Raw genomic sequence first — 22706 nt, 5'->3', positions numbered from 1 at the left:
AGCTAATATTTTTAGAGTTCTCAGTGTATCCTAAGTGCTTTACATATAATTGCCTTTAAATCCTCACATTATGCTATGAAGTAGGTCCTATTAATATCTCCCCTTTAACAGATGAGAAAACGAATACCCTTAGGGGTTAAGTAACTTACCCAAGATTATCCAGCTAGTAAGCAATAGAGCCAGTAGGTCTGGCTCCAGAGTGTCCTCTAAGCACTATTTGATACTGCTTTTCTACTTAAAATGGGTAGCAGTGGAGCAGAAGATTCTCTGAGTTGCAGTTTCCCTGCCCGTAACAGGCTCATTTGAGAATTGTAAGATGAAATATACATTTAAAACATAGCTCTGCGTCTGTCACAAAGTAGGTTTTATAAGTCAGAATTCTTTGGCTGCAATTTACAGAAACCCAACTGAAGATATCCTAATAAAAATTTTTAAAAATGTACTGTTTCATGTAGGCAAATTGCATGGGCAGGAGTAGAGTGAACCTCAGAAATAACTAAGGCCAAGGACTCCTCAAATGGAGACTTCCTCTCTCTCTCTTCATCTCTGTCTGTGTGTTGACTTTATTCTTTCCTACTACAGAATGACTTTCTCCTTGTGATGGAAAGTATGGTTGCAGACTGCAGGTTTATATTCTTTCAGATTTTAACAGCTAATTAATGAGCCCTCACTGTAGTTAAGAGCTTTACCCTGACTACCTGTACTCATTCTCAAAAGTAATCCTCACAACAACTCCATGCAGTTGATACATCTGTTATGTCCATTTTCAGATGAGGAAATTGAGGCACAGACATGTAAATAGTTTATCCAAAGCCACTAACTAGAAAGGGTCACAAATGTAGGCAGTCTGTTCCAGGGATAGTACCCTTAAGTCAACATATTCTGCTTGGTCTGAATTTTAAAATTAAATGAACTAAATTAAATTAAGGGCAAAAAACACAGTTTGGATGTTCTGGAGACAGAATTTATACCACCAGCTCTAGCCAGACCATTCTTGGGAACTAAAACCTTTGATTGACACCCTGTGGGCTATACTTGACCTGTCTCCTGTTCTTCTGCACATCCTATTTTGCCCACTCTAGAACTCTTCAATCTCTGCATTTGCTTTCTCTCTTCATTTTTTGTTACCTCTGCTGGACCCCTGCCTAATGAATGAATCATCCTTTCTACCTGTGAGGCTAGTACTGAAATCATTTTTTCTACCCTTGAAGTTAGTGCTTAAATCAGGAATTGGATGAAGCTTCTTATGTACTATCAGTCAATATGTACAAAAGAAGTGAATAGTGTAGGTGAAAGGAATCAATTTCCTAAGATGGAAGGAAAGGAAGATGGCATGTGACAGTCCTAAACCTCTAATGAAGGCATCTGGGGATGGAATGGACCAGCTAAATCCAGAGTTGTGTCATTTATTTCCAGAAAATCTTTGAGGCTTGCACAATTTTAGTCTTTCTGCTTCCCTCTTGATGTCACTTCATCTTAAATTGCCTTTAATTTTTCATTTGCTGAAAATGTGGACAGTAGTACACTTTGGTGAAGTAAATTTTGCAACAGCATGACCAACAGAGGCTCAGAAATGAGGGCTGGGAAGAAAGAGAAATAATTGATTTTTATAGGAATTCTGCAGAATTGGTGGCCATATATATAATTGGAAAGCTCCCCTTTACTTTGTGATGGCTAGACAGTTCAAATTTAGAATTCTTCATTACTCTTCCAGTAAATCTAATAGTCTATAACCCTGAGTTTGGTTTTCCTCATAAAATTAACTGTCAAAATTATTTTATGGCAGTCATAAATATGAATGCAATAAATGGAAAATTTTTAAATTGATGACCAAATATATAATTCAATACACTCTAACTCTTCTAATGATGATCAATAATATAGACTCTCACATCTTGTTGTCTGTGACACACCCTTGAAGCAAAAACAGACCAGGCAAGTGGCTATCCACATGATAGCATACAGGCTCTGAGTTCCTTAGGGGTAGAAATGTGTTATCCGTTTTTGTATTCTCAATGATGATCATAGTGCCTATCACATAGTAGATTGTTCAATACAGCTTGTTGAATGACTTGCTTCTGCTGAGATACAGTAAGGAAATGAGAGAGTAAGGGGAGGATGGTCCAAGTTCAAAGAAACTGAATTGATGAATGGGTGAAAAGGCAAGGCTAGAAAGTGGTAGAAAATGATACTTGAGGTTCATAGGCTAACAAGGTTAGGAGAGCTAAGTAAGCCAAGGTGGCATTTATGGAGTGCATGAAAACCTTTGCTTAGATGGGACAAAAAGATTCCTCTTCTGCAGAGCCTGGATAGTGGCTGCTGGGTTGGAGAAAACCCACGCAAAGGGGCTGGACACTAGCTTAAGACAGTAAGTTGTTTGTTTGGATGTTTTTTTTTCACCAGCCCTAGGCAGGTGGATTTAAAATAACTTCATGAAAAGGATCATATGACAGCATAAAAAAGAATTTGGAAAAACAATGTATGAAGTCGCTGATCCCAATTCTCCATTCTCATTACTCCTGTATTCTGATCAGCTGCAGGATCAGTCTTTAGCCTGGAGCCAGTCCCCATCATGATAACTAACATGGTGATGTTGATGACAATGATGATGACAACGATAATGCTGACAACAGCTAACACTTATTGAGCACATATAGTATACTGGACACTGTTCAATGTCATTTAATTTTCATATTATTTCATTTAATTTTTTCAAAAACTCTGTGAGATAAATACTAATATTTCTATTTCACATAGAAGAACACTAAGGCACAAAGAGATTAACTTGCCCAAGGTTGCACAGCTAGTAAGTGGAGAATTTGGGCAATCTGATTAAAGAGCCTATGATTTTAATCCTCATGCTATGATTTTTCATTTAAGCTCAGACACAGGTGGGGTTTAAGAGTAGTGTTGGCGACTTAAGTTGAGTTCCCAGACTGCATGTGGTAAGTCCTGGACAGGTACCCATCCCATTTTTCTCTGCTTCCAAATCCATCCCACATTTGCTTTGTCTGTAGAAGTAAGTTTTCTTAAATCTCTTTCATCACTATCATGATGAACTTATTTCAACAATTGTAAAAAAAAACTGATGGAAAATTGGGGACATATGGGAAATCTAAATACCAACTGGGTATGACATGATAAGGAACTTGTTAATTTTCTTAGGAGTGAATCGTATGTAAGAAAATGTCTTCAAATTTTAGAGATCCATGCTAAAGAACTTGAAGGCTGAGGTAATGGTATCTGGACCTTACTTTAAAACAACTGAGAAAAGAGATAGTAGCCGAAGGAAATACGGTAAAATTATCATTAATAAGGCTAGGTGATAAATATGTGGGGCTTTATTATAATATTCTCTCTATTTCGAAATGTACTTGAAATTTTTAATAACGAAGTTAAAATAAATGTAATATTATGTGTTTCCTAATTCTGATACTATCCTACTTTCCCAATTTGTGTGTGTGTGTGTGTGTGTGTGTGTGTGTAAGACAGGGTCTTGCTTTGTTGCCCAGGCTGGAGTACAGTGGTATGATTACTGCTCACTGAAGCCTTGACCTCCCAGGCTCCAGCAGTCCTCCTACTTCAGCCTTCCAAGTAGCTGGGACTACAGGCACATGCCACAATATCAGGCTAATTTTTGTACTTTTTTGTAGATTTGTGGTCTCCCTATGTTGCCTAGGCTGGTCTCAAACTCCTGGGCCCAAGTGATCCTCCCACCTCGGCGTTTCCCAATTCTTACAGCAATAAAGAGTATACAGTTGATATGAACCATTTTCTGAACTTCGTTTGTTTTTACAGTACCTGCTTCTGTCAGAATGAACAAGAAGTGTGAAGGGTATTTATCTGTCCATAGCAGCAGATGACGGTGTTTTATGCTGAACTACAGTGGACAGGTGATGTGCAAATATATGAAACTCTCAAATATATAACTGGCTCTGCTTCTTAGAAGCTTGTAGACTTGAAGTAAGCAACCTACCCGCTCTAGGCTTTTTCTGTGAAAAGGGCTATAATTGGATCTACTTCCAGGCTATTGTTAGGATTTAGGACATAATGCATACAAATCACTCGGCTCATTGCCTGAAACTAGTGAGAACCCAATAAACATCATAGCACCCAAAAAACATAAATATCTTTTAGCAGCAGTCAAAAATAAAACATTTGTGTTCTACCTCACAAGGAGTTTCCACACTGTAGCTGGGAAACAAATCACCCCTTAATAAGGTTAAACTATACAGTATAGCTCAGTTTTCATCTTTCATGTCTCAAACAGAAACATCATGTGGATCTTTCACTCAAACCAAATGGAAGTTGTTTTTCTTTCCACAACAATATGAATTCCCTTGATTAGACAGTAAGAAGGTCATTGGACAATTTCTGAACTGTGAATAAGCAAATACAAAGAGAAGGAAAAAAGCTGGGTTTGTTGAGCAGGCATTGCTCATTCCAGACTGATGACACAACTTTTGGTTAAGGATAGTGAAGATAGAGAAAGCAGTTGCACTGACATTTCAACACATTCCTTTAGCCATGGTCATTAACGCCTCAACTTCTGGATTCAGGGAACTGCCCCCTCTCTGCTGAGGATGTGCATTTCAAAGGTGTGCCTTTAAGTGAATTGAAAAGGACCCTAAAGAGAAAGCCTGCCTTTCATGTCTCCTCTCTCTCTCTTCAGTGAATCTGGACACACGGCTTTCATCTTCTCATCGCCCAGCTTAGGTCGCCTTTTGTTTTGTGGTGCCCTGTTAGGTTGCTTTGTTTTGGTTTCTCTGGGAGGCCTGCCAACCCTAGCCTCAGAGAAGGTTCGAAATGATGAGATCAAATGTTTTGAGACAGTGTTACATTTCCTTTTTTTCCCCAAGCTTTTCTTTGTTTAGCTCTATGCCTCCTGTTGTCTTAAATCTTCTCTTCCTTATGTAGTGCCTCTATAGCCAAAGAGATTGCTAAGTCACAGAATCACGTACTTTGAAGTAATTTTTTGAGAGTAATGAAACTCAGCTACCCGACAGAAAAATCCCCTTTATGATAACTCCAACCCATGCTTATGCTCAAATATGACTTGCACACACTTCATACAGGGGAGTTCCTTGCACCAATACCAGTTTTTAAATGTAGTTTTTAGAACGTTCTTCCTTATGGTTTTAGAACTGTAATTAATCTTAATTCTAGTTAATGGAGTTAAACAGAAGGAATCATATCCCCTCCTCTCCCACCTGTTTTCTCTTTTTCAGATTTAGAATCTCATTTTCTAAACATTATGTATAAATTAAGATGTAGAAGGGGAGAGTGATCACGAAAATATACAGACAGGCTTTACAGAATTCATTCCTTCATTCAAAAAATAATTCAAAGTACGAGCCAGGGAATTCTAAGTTTTGAAGTGAGGAGTAACTTGATCTATTGAAGGAAATGAAACAAAAACTGCATGACTAGACTTTTGAGTCAGGGAGGGTCTTCCCAGATGAAGCTGGGTTTTGTAGACTTACGGACATTTTTCCAAAAATAATAAAAAAACGGAGGAGTTTTAAGCAGCAACGTCATAGGGTTTCAAGACATTTTGCCATTATGGCTACCCTCTTCTGGACAGACCGTAGTTATTCACCATTCTGTTTCAGGTGCACAGCGCTAACCATACCATCCAGACAGGGTCTGGTGAGTCCAGAGTAGGCTGAGCCATCACCTCCTTTGTTCTGGACATTAGATTGATGCATCCTAATAATGTATTTACTTGGATGGTCACTTTGTCATTCTGTGTTGTATCAGCTAGATCTGGTGGTCGACTAAAATCAATACCTGGTTTGGGTTGGATTTTTGACGCTAGATATGCTATACAGAAGCTGGACCACAAAGGAAACGCATGTCAACTTGAGATGCTCAGGATTAAGTTCCTCTTCTCTTTCTGCATCTAATTGAGCCTATATGATGAAAGTTTTGCTTTTGTTCTGGTTTTTCTCTTTTCTTCTGTAATTTTTTTCTAGCGATGAAAGCAAACTTGGAAAATACAGAAAAACAAAGTGAAACAAGTAAAAATAATTGAAATAAGCATAGATAACTGTTGTTATCACTGCTATTGACATCTTTCACTAAGTATCATTTTCTATGGTTGAAATCATACTGTCATGTAGTTTTATATAGCCTGTTTTATAACTATTATTATTAGGTCACAAGAATTTATTTTCCAGCATATTAAATGGTTTTCATATGTGCTTCTTATTTGAAGACATTGAATTTCCTGGTTTTTTACTTTATAAAAGAATATTTTCAAAGAATACCTTTATATTTAAATATTTACTTGCGTTTCAGAGTATTTCCTTAGATTAGCACTCTAGAAACATGTTTAAAGCTTCTTTGATACATATTTATAAACTGCTTTACAAAACTTGTTGGCTAATTTACACTTCTAGCTGTATTGTGCATTATAAAAAATAAAATAAAAAATTAACCTTGCTGCTTAATTGGAGAAAATATAACTGCATTATTGTCTTCACTTTTGTTTTTAATTGTTAGTGATGTTAAAGATTTTACAATGTTTATTAAGCCATTTATCTTTCTTTTTTGTTAACTGTCAGTTCTCATCTTTCTTGTGCATGATGGTCTTACTGATTTTCTTCTAAATTTGTGTAATCCTTTTGTATATAAATATTTTAATCCTCGTTTTGTCATAACTCTTATAAGTAAGTATGCATCCCAATCTACTTGGAATTTTAATATTGTTTGTGATTTTAAAAAATTACAAAGAAGTCTTAAAAATTCAGCTTATTGTACACATACCATTTGACTGCTACTGTAATGAAAAATAAAGAGGTTTCTTTGCCTGATTTACTTTCTCTTTCAGTTTGACCTGAGCTTAAAAACAAAAGTAGAAAAGAAAAAAAGTTTTCATGGGTTTTGCCTTAAATAAATCTTACATAATTCCTCTTAAACGCATTTTCTGTAATAAAAAGGGCTTATAAATGTAATTGGAGGTATGAGTTGGGGCCTGCAAAGGCTGAATTCCAAGACTTGTTTTAATATTGTGCGTGTGTGTATGTGTGTGTGTGTGTGCATTTTGTTAAATGGAGTCTGGAGAGGAAAGTAATAAGATTCACATAATTCTTTCTTCTCTGGTGCATGATAACTTCTCAGCCACTGCCGAATAATGTTAACTTGTTATAATGTTTGTTTAAATTCTATTCTTAAACAAATTCTCCTTAACAAGGACTTTGGGACCAAACAGTCCTGAACCATCTGTAAAGTGGGAATAATCATGCTCTCCTTGAAGTGCTTTTGTACAGCTAATCACAAAGCAAAGGTAAAGTACTGAGCCGGTACTGGCACACAGAAGACAAGTAACGCCAGACTCTACTCCACCTCAACCTCCTGTGTCAGGCCATGAAAGACTCTGTGGTTCCTGAGAAATAACATGTGTTCACCTGAATGCGAGCATCCTACACTCAGTAGCGTGCCAGACTGATATCTGAATGGAAAAAAACATGTAATGACTGAATTTTTATATTATTCATTTATCCAACAAACATTCTCAAGAATCAAATGTATGGCTGGTATTGTGAAAGACGCTGATCATACAGAGAAGATTAAATGTTTCTTCCTGCATTGATAAAGCAGTACTGGAACCCTTTGAGTAAACACTCAGAATTATGTGTCCATCTAATTTTACCACTAGGTTTAGCTTCGCCTGCTGTGCTGCTCCAATACTAAATTTCCCTGGAAACAAGAAATAATCACATTTAGCACTGAGGTATGGGTGAAATAAACTCTACAAATGTGCTATGTAATGATCCAGTAGATTCAGAGAAAATAATGTATTTACTGAGCCAACAAAGTATAGATACAAGGGTTCTTAAAACACACCATGGTATCATTAAATGATGAAGAAATGGTGTATGTATGATGCTGATGAAATATTTCAAAAAAGAACATTCAAATAACAAGAGTAAGCCATTTGTTCCTGAAGGAATTGCTAATTCAGCTTTCTCAAACTAGGCAGATTACTGACCACTTAACTCCGCAAAATATCCCAGTTTCTTGCAAAACTGCTTCTAATACTAAGTAAAATGAACCTTTATAAATTTGCTTTAATGCTCTTATAATTCACATTTTTTCTTGTACAGTTGTATTTTATTTTTAAAATGTGTGATTTTAAAGCTTTGCAGAACTGAGAAATTTGATTTTGGAGAAGAGTGGCAAAAGAGAAAATTATCTCTCACCTACTTGATTTGTTTTACTTAGTAGAACATGAATTTATATTTTATGATCTACAAAATGTCAGTTGCCAAAAATGGAACTGAGTCTTTTTTAAAAAGGTAATTATTTTCATAAACTAGACAAAAATCCCAATTTGAAGAGTACTTGCAAGAGAAACAGAGAGGTAGTTCGTACTTATCTCAATTTGTGCATGACTAATCTTTCTTCAGGCCCCCCCAGATCAGATTTTAGATTGTTTTTGTTAATTATTTCCAAAAGCCGACCTGACTCAGGCACATTACATTATTTCCATTGGAGGCTCTTTATTCCTAAAGAAACCAAACACTTAAACATCGGGTGAGTGTTTGGAGTTTCCAAATTATGGTACCACTATTCAATTAAAAACTACATCTTAAGTGAACTATGGAATACCAGTTCACTTTTCTTACCAGCATGGTTTACCTTCTCAGGTTCCCCTCTTTTCTAACCTGGTTGTGTACATAACTTTCTGCAAGCTATTTGGCATGTCTGAATGGGTGGACAATCATTGGTAAAAGTCACCTTTCCAGTTTACAAGTCTTGGATATCTAGAAGATCAAATAGAATAGAAAAATTAAAAAGAGAGATAAAGAAAAGTACAGAAAAGAAGAAGAGAAGAAAGAAAAGAAGAGACAAAATTGAAACAAAAATGAAGAAAAGCCAAAAGAAATCTTAGGGTGATATAGATGTCTTTTAATCAATGTGTATATTTGTATATTTTCTGAATCTTTTGTAATGTCCCCTATCACTGCCCCAGTAAATTAATTTTCTCTCAAGGCAGGGTTGTAGGAAGTTTAAAAATGAAACCTAGAGAGTGACAGAAATCTTGTCGTGGCTTCTTCTGAGCATAGGCAACGTAAGGTGTTTTATTGCTGGATCATTGTTGTTTTACAAGTAAAAGCCAAAGTAAACACTTGCACAAAGAATCTCATGAACGGGCCGGGTGCGGTGGCTCATGCCTGTAATCCCAGCACTTTGGGAGGCCAAGGCGGGTGGATCATCTGAGATCAGGAGTTCGAGACCAGCCTGGCCAACATGGTGAAACCCTGTCTCTACGAAAAATACAAAAATTAGCCGGGCATGGTAGCAGGCGCCTGTAATCCCAGCTACTCGGGAGGCGGAGGCAGGAGAATCACTTGAACCCGGGAGGCGGAGGTTGCAGTGAGCCGAGATCGCACTATTTGCACTGCAGCCTGGGGGACAAGAGCGAGACTTCGTCTCCAAAAAAGAAAAAAAAAAGGGGGGGATAACATTAACGATACTGATTAAGTCTTTAAGGCAATAACCACTCCTGAGATTGTGCATTGAGACAGGAATCATAATTTTCTGCTCCCACCCTTTCCAATCACTCACGTGCCTCCCAACATGCACGCGTATCCGGAGGAGCATACCCTTGTTTCAACCTTATAATGTATACATAGAAGTGCTTGGTACAATCAGAATTCTGCTCAGTTTCTTGGTCTGGGGGGAAAAAGCCACTGGAAATGATCTAGAGGAGTGTTATGAAATTTGAAACTGTTCTAAAGTGTAGCTGTAATTTGATTGACGTAAATATCTTGCTTGTTACAGTTTATTAAATACCTTTTATTTTTTACCTTTCTCCTTTTGTTCCCTCAGTCTTCAGCTTATTCTGAAAAGTATGAAAAATATTACCAACTATTACTCCCTTTAATTCACATCTTCTCTCCCTGATGATTTAGAATTTATGACCATGGCAGGTGTTTTTTTTTTTTTTTTTGAGAGGGAGCCTCGCTCTGTCGCCCGGGCTGGAATGCAGTGGCGCGATCTTGGCTCACTGCAAGTTCTGCCTCCCGGGTTCACACCATTCTCCTGCCTCAGCATCCCGAGTAGCTGGGACTACAGGCGCCCGCCACCATGCCCGGCTAATTTTTTTTTATTTTTAGTAGAGACGGGGTTTCACCGTTCATGGCAGGTATTTTTAAGAAAAAAGAGTAAAAATAAAGTGACAAATAGAAAAGTCAAAAAATGTTGGAGAAACTAAATTTTAAAAACTGAAAGCATTCACTTTATTTACTTGGTATCACTATGGGTTTTTTTTTTTTAAACAGCATCTCGCTCTGTCACGCAGACTGGAACACAGTGGTGCCATCAAGGCTCAATGCAGCCTTGACCTCCCAGGCTCAAGCAATCCTCCCACCTCAGCCTCCCGAGTAGCTGGGACCATAGGTGCACACCTCCATGTGTGGCTAATTTTTTGTAGAGACAAGGTGTCCCTATGTTGCCCAGGATGGTCTTGAACTCCTGGCCTCAAGCTATCCTCCCCTCTCACCCCCTGACAAAGTGTTTCCATTCAGGCATGAGCCACTGCACCTGGCCCAGGGATAATTTTCATAACGTTCAGAGGATTGCTTTTTGTATTTTTGTTTTGTTTGTTTTGCTTACTGGAGGGTAATAAGAGGTATCTAAGAATAACTTTGAGCTAATGAATTACATTTTAGTTCTTTCCTATCATGTTATTATACTTCCTATAGTTCACCAAATAAGCCAGGAATGCATTTTATTACTTTATTTGAAAATTTTAACAACCTATTAGAAAGCATAAAAACAGAAAATTAAACAAAAGCAGAATCTCCCTGTGATAGAATTATACTAGAACACATGTGTTTTGTACATCTTTTTGCTGTCACTAGTTTATATTTTCACATACATTAATTTATATTTGCCAGGCATTGGACTACATTTCCGACCGGACACATAGTGACATCTCCCAAACCAGTAATCTAAACTTGCTCAGATGAGAGTGTAAAATCAAATGTGTTCATATAAACTTAAAAACCTTCTGGCTTGGCCTTTATTCTCTAGATTCTGGAGGGAAAGTTCACATTTGCTCTCTGCAACCTTGTCTATGTTTCTGTTTCTGTTGTTCACACTTCTGATGTGGGGTGGTGTGTGTGTGTTGTGTGTGGTTTCAGTTGCTGCTATCTTAAAAAGGATTTCAAATGTGCATGATGGAGAGAGATAACAGTGTTTAATTAGGGGTAACTATAAAGCAGTCACCAACAATTGTCAGTGCAGTTTGAAAGGTTAGTCCTTACCAGAGACATCCTTGATTCTGGATTTTAAAAAGAGAAAGCAATCTACAAATGTAAATAAAACTGTGAGTGTCATAAAAACACGACAAAACCATTAGGAAATGTTATTCTGTTTCATTTATTTCTTATTCACTTTGAAAGTAACTCCACTTTGTTTTATAATCATAAGGCTTTCTTATTCAACCTGGGTTTTCTTTCTTTAAGTTTCTCCCTTCCCTTAAGCTATGGTGTGCCATGGAGCCTCAAGCAAGGAGACAAACTCTAGAGATGTAAGATAAAAAGGTATAGCTTCTTCTGTGTACGTGCACTAGTACATTTCAAAATAAATGTTTGAACAAGTCCACAAAATCTGAGCCAACACTGAATAAAGAAAAAAAGAATGCATGCAGAACAAAATAATCAATCACACACACACACACACACACACACACACACACAGACACACTCGGACTCCTGGAGTTTCTTTGGTTACCTTCCTACCATGAAAATTATGTTGGCATTGTTTTCTTTGAAAACCACATCACATCACAGATCAGATATTTGTGATTTCAGATGTTAGCATTTATACATAAGACGTTGGATTGAGTACATTTTAAACATAAACAGTAGGCAATGCTGTACAGAGAACATCTAAATTGCTTTCCTAATTGTATTAAATAACAGCATTAACAATGATTGAGCCTTAATAGCTCATTGCAAGTAAGAGTTGATTTCTGTATAAAATCCAACAACTGAGAGTTGATTTCTGTATAAAATCCATAGACATACTTACGCTGCAGCAGACGGTATAAAATAGTGGTTAAGAATTCAGAACCTGAATTTAGACTGCCCGAGTTCAAATCTTGACTCTGCACTTGGGGCCACCTGGCCTTGAGCAAGTTGCTTAACCTCTCTTTACTTGTTTTCTCATCTGAAGGACAGCAATATCAATAGTACCTATTTCATAGGATTGTTGTGAGGATTAAATGAGTGAATACATGAAAGATGCTTAAAACTGTACCTAGTACATAGAGGGATTCAATGAATATTAACTGTTGTTTTTATTTAAATAATTCGTACAGTGCTGAGGAACTTAAACTGTATGTTGTTTCTTAGGAAGGAAATAATGGCTGGGTAGTACTACGTATTTTAATTTTCTACTTCACTCCTCTCCTAATTGTCTTCAAGTCTCAGTCTAGCCCAATTTAAGTCCATGGCTCCTGTTATTTGGAAAAAAATAATTAAAGACTGTTGGCTGAGGACAAACTTAGCTTTATATAGTTGGATTCTCTATGTTGTAGCCATCCTAGATCTGGTCTTCCATTTTCCTGATTTGCCTGGTGTGGACTTTGTTCCTTACTTAATTTTTTTTTTTAGACAGGGTCTTGCTATGTTGCCAAGGCTGTCTCCAACTCTTGGCTCCACAGATCCCCCTGCCTCAACCTCCAGAGTAGCAGGAACTACAGATGCGTGCCACCATGCTTGCCACCATGCGTGCCACCAATGTTGCAGTTTTTAACATGAAGTTTTAACCACATACATTGATTAGCTATTTGGCAACTGAATCCTCCGCTTTTTGTCTGCTTTGTCTGTCTGCCAACATAATGATTTCCAGTTTGTTCCAACCTTGTATTTGGCTTCCTTATATTTAGAACTCCAGCCCCTCTTTATGCAAGGACCTTCTATACCTACTTTGTCTACTTCAGCCTTGCTTCCACTTCCTCCAGCTCCTTGCTCTGGGCTGATAGGGAAAAGAGACCTTAGAACACACAGGCTTAGTAACTTAATCTTCAAACACAACGAGAGGAACTCTTTAGTTCATAAAGTCTGCAGAATGTAGCAGTGATTCATACATTTTAGTATACAACAGAATCACTTGAATGGGTGACAAGTGTGTTTTAAGATGCAGATTTCTGGAACTCTTCTCTCAGAGATTCTGATTGATTAAGTCTTGAATGGAGCTGATAAATCTGCATTTTAACCCACTTGCTGGATGATTCTGACATGGGCAGTCCAAGAACCATAATTTGAGAGACACTTAACTCGACCAATTGAAGTTAAGTGCCCTTGAATATACCATTGTCTGTATTGGTCTCTTCTATGAACTCCCTTCTTGTATTTTGGAAAACATTGTGCATCAGGCCAACTAATAGTGCCTAAAAATTAATTTAGAGTCAAAAGGAGGAGCTGTGTGAAGATGGCATTTTCCCCAGTATCAGAAATTTTTCATGACTCTGGATCCTTACAGCAACCAGTCAGGTGGCTAGTGGTTTTGTTTGTCCATGTCTTGTCTTTAAGGAGTCAGAGAGGAGCCAAGACTTTCTGAAAATTACTCTTCTACATTATTTTTTCCAGATTTATCTGTAACTTACCCCTTTAGAAGACTATGCATCCAAAAACATTTAAGAGTAAAATGAAACTATTCTCTAAGCTTTGACTTTTGAGTCAAGTTTTTACTCCAACATTGTTGGTTGTTTTTTTGTTTTTTTTTTTTTCTCATTTAAGCATCCTTACATCTACATGTCTGTGTTCAAGTCTCATGTCACCACCACCAACTTCAAGCCAGAGGCTAATAAAGAAAAACCCAGCCTTATTGACTAAGCAAGGCTGAGTAACGCATACGTCTACCTTCCCTGGGCTCAGTGTGCCACTGTAGCCCAGCCAACCCTGGCCTATTCTGGAAGCAGCTCAGACCCAGCCTCATGCCTGCATGACCTGAATGCACTTTCCTCGACAGACCCCAAAACTTCTGTCTGTGAGGGATTTAAACTATATTGGCATCACTGAAACCCATTCTTCCTGCCTGGGTTCTCTGTTTTGATAGGTCTTGCATTTCACAACACAGTCACATGTTGAATGTCTGTAATTTGCTGGAGCCTGGCTACATGCTAGAAAAGGAAAGACAAGGTCTCTGCCCTGCAGGAGTTCATCAGCTCCTCATGAAGCCAGAAAAATAAATGGCTACAATGCAATCTGACTCACCATAACTGAGGATGGATCAAGTGAACAGAAGTGCTCTCCTCTACCGGCCTATAATTAACAGTATCCTTGGAGCTTCTGGGGCTCCCGAGATGGAAGTACTGCTGTCACCCAAACTCTCTTTTCTCATGATTCAGGATCTGGATCACCAATGCATTCTCAGTGCCTGATCTAATGGCAATATCTTTTAAGTTCTTCCTTTACCATTCACTAAACTTAAAAAGCCCTTCAAAGTCTTCCATCAGTGGGAGACATTTCTCCTTCCTTTGAAATTCCATAATACTTTACCTCATCATCCCTGCGGTGCTTACCAAAGTTTACTTTGTATCGTGGCTAGTAAAATACATGCTTTCTCTCCCGTCCAGGGGACGGTCTGGTTCCAGAGGGCATGGTCTGGGCTCTACACAGTGCCTTTCACAGAGCACTGTGCATAATTGATGAATCAACAAAGGAAACACCTTCTGGTAGAAGATCCTGAACATAAAGTATCAGAGTTTGCCGTGATCTGAAGCATTATGTGTTGGTTTTAGATAATGCAATCTTCTATCTCTGGCCTTGGGAAAAAACAAAAACAAAAACAAAAACAAAAAACTCCAAAATTCTGGGATGATTTTAGCAGATCCAAGGAGTTTTATCCACACATAATATGCCAAAAGACAAAAATCACATATTCTAATTATTCCGTGTTTATGTTTTAGTAAATTCCCTGTTTAAAAAAACATGGTGTGAAATTCTGAAGCCTAAGTTTTGTAGTTTATTGAGAAACATACACAGTAACAATAGTAGCAGTAGAACTGTTTCCAAAACTGTTAAACTTCTTTACCTTGACCTTGAAGACCAAGTGAAAAAATGGATTAAAAATATTGAATATACAATATTTACTTGATTGCTAAGACAATTATAAAATAATGAAAGGGAAGAAAATTGAGCATTTATGTAGAACACTTCACCATTTGCTTGACCATGTGCTTGACTTTGCAAATTGCTTTTATGTGGATTATCCATTTAATACCTATAGACACTGAGTGACATTGGCATTATTAACTCTATTTTACAAATCAGAAACTGGGGCTCAGAGAGTCTAACTAACTTGGACAAGATTACTTGTTTAGTGTGTGGTGGAGCCAGACTACAAATCCAGTTCTATCTAACTCTAAGTCCCATCCTTTTTAATTACACTAGTTGTACATCAGAGATTTAGCTGAGCCACCAAATTTAGGAATCATAGATATCTTACTTTAATACATTTTTAATGTATTCTAAGTAAAATTAATAACTTATTTACCCTGCAGAGGTAGTCTTTTAGTGGCTACATTATTGTTCAAAGTTTTTATATATTATAACATGCAGGTTTGGAATGAAAGTGCACAAATGCACTGAATGGCATTGGAACTGCAATATGAGAGATTAGATTTAAAACCTGGGAAAATCCTTGAAGTAAGTTATCATCCTACCTAAAAACACTAAAGTTATGGTTTGGAAACTTTCTGGAAAGAGTGTGCCAAGCTGCTAATACCTGTCTTCCTCATAAGGGGTTGGAGTTGATGGGATGGCAGGAGAAGGCATTTAGATTATTTACTTAGTAATTCCTTTTTCTAACATTTGGCTCTTTTAGTTGTAAAATGGAAAAAAAAAAGAATAGTATCTACTTCATGCAGATGTAAAATGATATGATGCATATAAAGTGCTTACCAAAATGTCAGAATACATGAATGTCTGAATACATGTCATTAATTTATTACCTTAAAGCACAGATATTCATTCAACAAATATCTATTGAGCATCTAAAAGTGTCAGGCAATATTATAGACACCATAAATACAACAATGAATGAGATAAACAAGATTGTTGATCAATGAAAATGTTGACAACAAAAATTTTATTTAAGAGTAATTGTATTGCCATTGCAGTAGCATCTACAGAGTGCACATTGTTGCCAAGTACTTGCCCATCAATTGCATAAGTAAAAATTATCATCTCCATTTATAGATGAAGAAACTGAGGCTCAGAATTAATAAATGACTTGGCCAAGGCTAAAGAGCTACTGACTAAGGGATTCAGGATTTAATATATGGCTATTAGTTCCAAAGCCTATATTTTTTTCACTACACCCAAAACATTCGTCTAGTCAGGTCCTTAGCTCAAGTATTTCCACCTATTATTTTCTGTATTTACAGGATTAATTTTTAGGGGGGCACAGTGATATTTGTAGTGGCCTAAGAAGCCTGCAATTAGTTGGGGTAAAGGGAAAAATATAGTATGCATGCCACCTCTTTCTCTCCAATTCTTTCATTATTTCACTTAATCAACAAGTATTATTTTTCATGTTCCAGGCTCTATTTTAGGCTCTGGGGATATAATGTTGAACAAGTCATAGTCCCTATCCTCATGAAACATACATTCTAGTGGGGACATACATACAATTGTCTAGTGGGGACAATTGACAGAAAAGAAAAATGCACAAAGTAATTAAACACTATTAAAAATCTTATAAAGGACCCAAACAATGAACTGATATATAAGATAACGAGAGGATATTAATCTGAGAGAGCATGGTCAGGAGATCCTCACTGAGATGGTAATATCAAAGCCCAGGCCTGAGGTTGAGAATGAGATAGCCACAGGGAGGATGGAAGAGAGTGAGTTTTGTTACAGGATGCAGAAATGAGATCTTCCAAGAACCCAATAAGTCTTTGGATTCCGGGAACCAAAAGGAGCTGACAAGTATGGCCAGAACTGCAGTGTAATATCCTGAGAGACAATTGTTGGTCCTAGTCAGTTTATTGGCTCAAGCTCATCACGTTCTTATTTCAAGCTCATCTCCCTGTTCCAGGAATTACCATCCCAATTTTTCCAGATGCTGCCCTTCATTCTTCCATTTGAGGGTCTCTTCTCTCAAATATTTTGGGAAACGGGGTATAAAATTTGGACTTTGGTCATGCTTTCCATTTTCAGATGTGTCAATCAGGATCCCAGGAGAAAACAGAATTCCTCTCAGATGTTTTAAGTGAAGTGATTTTAAAGAAAGGATCGTCTATAGAGAAATAGACATAGTTAAGGAATCCAGCAAGCAACACTGGGAAACCATTCCATCACTAGGCCTATGGTAACATTGGAACTTAATGAGAACAGAAGCCATGGAGGAGGGGCTGTCTGACTGGATCTGTAATCAATGGAGGAAAGGAGCTGGAATCACAGCGTCAAGGTGAGGCAACAGAAAACACCCTCTCCTTGGTCTCCTCCTGGTATCTCCCATTGGCTGAACCCAAGTGGAAGCCAAAGGGCATGAGAGTGATACAATCCACAGAGGTCAGTCTTCTGGGCCCCATGCAGGCCCAAGAAAAGTGGAAAATAGTTCTAAGGGAAGAATGTTAAGTGAAGAATGTCCATCACAGCACTCCTGTGGCAGGAGTACCGACATCACAGCACCAAAGCAGACAGCCAGTAGGGAATAAATACGCTTATCTCTCTCCTTTCCCTTCAATATATTGCCGGTACCTCCCACTGGCTAACCCCAACTATAAACCAGCCTAATTCCAACTACAAACCAGCCTAGAAGGGAGCCTGTGGGGTGCAGCTTGCAAGAATCAGTTTTCAGAGACAAAGAGTAGAGCAGAGACAGGTAGCAAACAGACAGGAGGAAAAGCAGAAAGAGAATAACCAGCAGAATAGATAACAGAAAACTCATGCTTCCTACAAATATTTATTGCTACTAACTACAGGTCAGTGTAGGAGATGACCATAGTTAAAGGAGGGGAAATTCCAAAGTTCTAAGAAGACAGAGCAATCTTAAGTCATAAAAATTATGAATATTTGTTAGAATGAAAAAAGAAGTAGAGTGTGATCTTTCTTGGTTTCTCCTATCTTTATTTTCAGATATGCTCATGCCTAATCTCTCTATTTTCCTCTTTCATAAGAGATGAGGGATTGGTCTCTTCAATAGCCCAGTGCCTAGAGAGAATGATGAGTGGTATTTAGCTTGAAGCATAGACTAAAGTAGGTTATTTGACATCTCACTGGAAACTGGAGGCTGATCATTTCTAGCTCCACCAGTTGCTCTATTTACAAATATCTTCTTTTGAAAAAAATAGGGGAGTCCCACAGGGCAGCTATATGGCAAAGACATATTTTTCATATTTCCCAGTTTGCCTTGATTTTTAGTGGTGCCAAATACGCTGTGTGCACTAAAAATCGTCTTTGATATTTCTTCTTTCACACCTGAGGGAATTTACTGATGCCAGATTGAACTGATTTGTAAGGTAGTTATCAATGTTTAATTAAGATCTAATCATGCCAAGCCACAGGCTGCTATATCATGCATATAAGGATGACTTAAGACAGGGATGTAGTTTGGTATCTCTTGAGTTCTGAATAAATCTAATACTTTAAATTACGTATAAGATACAGGTGATCTAGGTCATGCTAGTGTGAGAACAAATTAAATATTGGACTAATAAAGTAAGCATTCAGAAATGCTTACTTTCAGACTATTCAGAAATGATCAAACTATAAATGGAAGAACAGTGTAGTTGAAAACAATAATCTTTGCTCTAGTTCTGGCTCTCCTACCTATTCATGTCATTGTGGAGACCTCACTTCACTCACCTGAATCCCTACTTTCTTAAGTTATAATGATATGACCTGAGACTTCTATTAGCCCTATCATATCATGTCTCTCTGAGTATATGTTATTTATTCAAATAAATAAGGCTGAGAGTTTACAATAACAATGCTCAAACACATGAGAAAGTATTGTAAGAAGGTTGCTGACTTGTTCCATTTCCAGAAGAAGAGAAAGAAAAGAGGATGAAATAAAGGGCAGAACCAAATATTGATAAGACATCTGACATGTAAGACACTCTGCTATGCCCGCTATATACATTAGTTCTAATATCAACTTTACATTAATAAGTATTATTTTCCTTTACTTCATGGATAAGAAAACTAAGACTAAGGAAATTTTGCTATTGTTCACCTTTCTTTCATTGTTAATCTTTTTTGAAAGAGTAGTCTACATTCACTTTCTCTGTTCACTACTCACTTAGTTCTTACTTGCAGTCTGGATTCAACGCTCACCAAGATGCAAAACTTCTTGTTTAACCCTTTCAGGATTTGTTAGAGTTGAACCTGTGCTCTTTCTTGAAACCCCCTCTTCTGTTTCTGACACCTGACTTTCCTGATTTAACTTCTATTGTAGCAGCTGTAGTCTTTACACACCATGTAGCTTAAACAAAGATGAAATATTATTTCATTCCAAATGAACCTAGTGACTCCCATGCTCACTAATGGTAAAATACTTAAATTTATCAAATCAGGATCACCGAGGCTATTCTAGATTAAAACACATTTCTCTGATTTTTGCCTTATGCATTCTCATTTCCTTCTCCCCAGACTGATCAAAAGCTCAGAGGGACTTACCTTTGCTTCTCATATGGGAGAGAATGTCTCGGCTGGAATTTACTTTTGATGACGCTCCTGTTTCCCTGTTGTGCAAGTGCAAGATGATTGCTGTTGAAAACTCAGCGGCCTGCTTCTGCTGACTCACTCCTACCTCAGGGTGGCTGGCACTGTGATCCTTTCAGGCTTAGTCACATCCTCCTTGCATTCACGGCTTTTGCTGGCCACCCTGTAGTTTCTGCAAAAGGCTCTCCTGGCCTCATTTTATTCTTTAGTAACTGGTCATTTTGACCAATCATCTTTTGTGGTAACCCCTTGCAGGAAGACTACCTCTCAACTCTCAGCTATTTCTAATGTCTCATTAGACACACAAAACATTTTTGGATCTCATACATCTCAAGGAAAAAATTCAAGAGGGCTGGGAGGTAGGTGGAGAAAGTGTGAAGAGGCTATCTCAACCCACTCTCTGCCTATATCTGCCCTCAAAATATGTCTTCTTTCCTCTGGCTACTCCATGTTGGCAGGAGACCCTCGGGAATGCTATCTCTTTCCATAGTTTGAAAAAAGAACATACAACTCCTTGGTTTTCAGTCTCCAAACCCATCTGGCTATCTCCATCTCCCAACCAGGTTTTTACTTTGAGATCAGCACTCACACCAGCATCCAATCATATTGCTATTCTCTATTCCTCTCCAGGTTTCTCCCTCAGCTCCCCCAAAAATTCTTCTATCTATGGTGCAAATCTTCTCTTGAACGATCATGAATTGTCACACATTCTATAGTTTAAAAAAGAAAATACTGAGTTTACCAGACTCTTAGCCTTGGTAGGAGGTGGAAGTAGGCCTTAAAAAAAAGAGAAAGAAAAAGAAAAAGCTTTCTAATTCAAAGTTGTCCCTATTACTGGCTTTTGAGAGCTTCCTTTGAAACTCAAACAGAATAATCTGACTCTTTTCATGCTGGATTTCTTCCCTTCTATTCTTTGTTTCCTGAACACATTAAGTCTTCACGTCAGGGTTTAGAGTTAACTACATATAAAAGGAATTGGCAAGAAGGAGAAATACAACACATTGGATAATGTTTCAAAATATTATTTTTCTAGATTGGTTGTGGACTCTTTTTTTCTAATTTCTTTTCATTCTCCCACACTGTCAGTGTTGGTGTTAATGAAGACATTGTCAATGAACAGCTTCTGTTCTTCCTATTTTATTTTTAGTGTCTAAATATAGTTTTATATCTGTAATTCTTCACTTTTTTGAGGTTATGTACCCTTTTGAGATTCTGTGGAAATCCAGGGACTTTCTTCCTTCAAAAAGACACTTAAGCATATACATATAGTTTTCATTATTTGAAGGGGTTCATGGAGTTTCTTAAGCCTATTAATAAAACCAAGGGGGACATAACTACCTGGGTGAAGACCACCTGTCCATATTGTTCATTGCTATATTCCCAGAGCCTAAAAGGGCATCGGCCAAAAAGCAGGTATTCAGAATTAATTATTTATTTAAATAAATAAAACAATTAATATCTCCAACTCTCATACTCTCCTGAATTCTAGCCCATTTTACCAACTGCTATTCAGATGTGACATCAGAATCTTAAACTCAATACATCCACACTGAAAGTATTAACCTTTTGTTCCCTTTTCCATCAGTGGCCTTTGCTTTCCTCAGAGTTAAGTTATTCTGACTTTACCTTCAGCATTTTTGCCTCCTGCTCTTCTCTAAGTCCTTTAAATTCTATCGGCTTTCAAGGCCTGCTGATTATCTCTCTCAATTTTTCACAGTCTGTTGCCGTATATGAAGGTGGTACTTTGAGGTGTCTATCCAGCTAAAAATGACCCATTACCTTCAAGCCTTCACTCACAGGATAGTTTTCAGGGAGTCAGGTCTTATCCCTCGCCCCACATCCATAGTTCGCTGGACACCTGATCTAAGCTGAGCCAATCACATTCTATTGGTTAGAAGTTTGATACTGAGATTAAAAATTCTAATTTACTCTAGATAATTCCTTCAATATGGAATATACAAAAACTATAGAGCCCTGAGACATCCACCTCTAACCATGTGGAATGAATAATAGAAAAAGCAAATATGCTGATAGAAAAGAATAAAACAGTTATTCAGAGAAAAGCAGGAGCCAGCAACTCAGAATCCAGGAAAGTATTCCAGGTTCCTGACTTCTCAGCACCACGCTCCTTTCTATTCCTAAAGTCTGGCTGTATTCCTGCCCTTGGAAGCTATAGGATGCCCCTTTTTCTCCCCATTTTGTTTTGTATGTGGTAAAACACACATAAAATTTACCATCTTACTCATTTTAAGTACATAGTTCAGTGGATTAAAATACATTCATAATGTTGTATATCCATCACCATCCATTTTTATATTCTCGTCATCTTGTAAAACTGAAATTCTATATCCATTAAACAATAACTCCCCATTTCCCCTACCCCCAGCCCCCAGCAACCACCATTCTACTTTCTGTCTCTATAAATTTGCCTACTCTAAGTACTTAATATAGGTGGGATCATAGAATGTTTGTCTTTTTGTGATTGGCTTATTTCACTTAGCATAATATGCTCCAGTTTATTTATGTTGTAGCATATATTAGAATTTCCTTCCTTTTTAAGGCTGAATAATATTCTATTGTTGCATACATACATACATACATACATACATACATACATACATCACACTTTGTTTATCTGTTCATCACTTGAATTTCTTCCACATTTTACCTTTTGTGAATAATGCTGTTATTAACATAAATGTGCAAATATCTTTTCAAGACCTTGTTTTGAATTCTTTTAGGTTGACCCAGAAGCAGAATTGCTAATATTTTTAATTTTGTGAGGAACCACCATACTGTTTTCCACAGTGGCTGGACCATTTCACATTCCCATAAAAAGTGTGCAAGGGTTCTAATTTCTTCACATCTCACCAACGCTTGTCATTTTCTCTCTCTTTTTAAAAAATAGTAGCCATCCACATGTATACATATGTAACTTACCTGCACATTGTGCACATGTACCATAAAACCTAAAGTATAATAATAATAATAAAAAGAAAAAAAATAAAAAAT

The 22706-nt window shown here is 37.4% G+C and overlaps 1 long non-coding RNA gene across 1 annotated transcript in view; it reads right to left on the bottom strand.

Annotated features, from left to right (window-relative positions):
• The window catches only part of LOC103891445 (uncharacterized), a 34137-nt gene extending 13946 nt beyond the window's left edge, over positions 1-20191 (bottom strand). The window contains exon 1 of the long non-coding RNA XR_010136502.1: positions 19650-20191. This is a non-coding gene — a long non-coding RNA (uncharacterized LOC103891445). The remainder of the gene's footprint in view (positions 1-19649) is intronic.
• Positions 20192-22706: the final 2515 nt, after the last annotated feature.

Source organism: Pongo abelii, chromosome 13 (genome assembly GCF_028885655.2).
Source record: "Pongo abelii isolate AG06213 chromosome 13, NHGRI_mPonAbe1-v2.0_pri, whole genome shotgun sequence".
Classification (NCBI taxonomy): domain Eukaryota; kingdom Metazoa; phylum Chordata; class Mammalia; order Primates; family Hominidae; genus Pongo; species Pongo abelii.
Note: the sequence above shows the minus strand (reverse complement) of the source record. Positions and strands in the feature narration are given on the sequence as shown.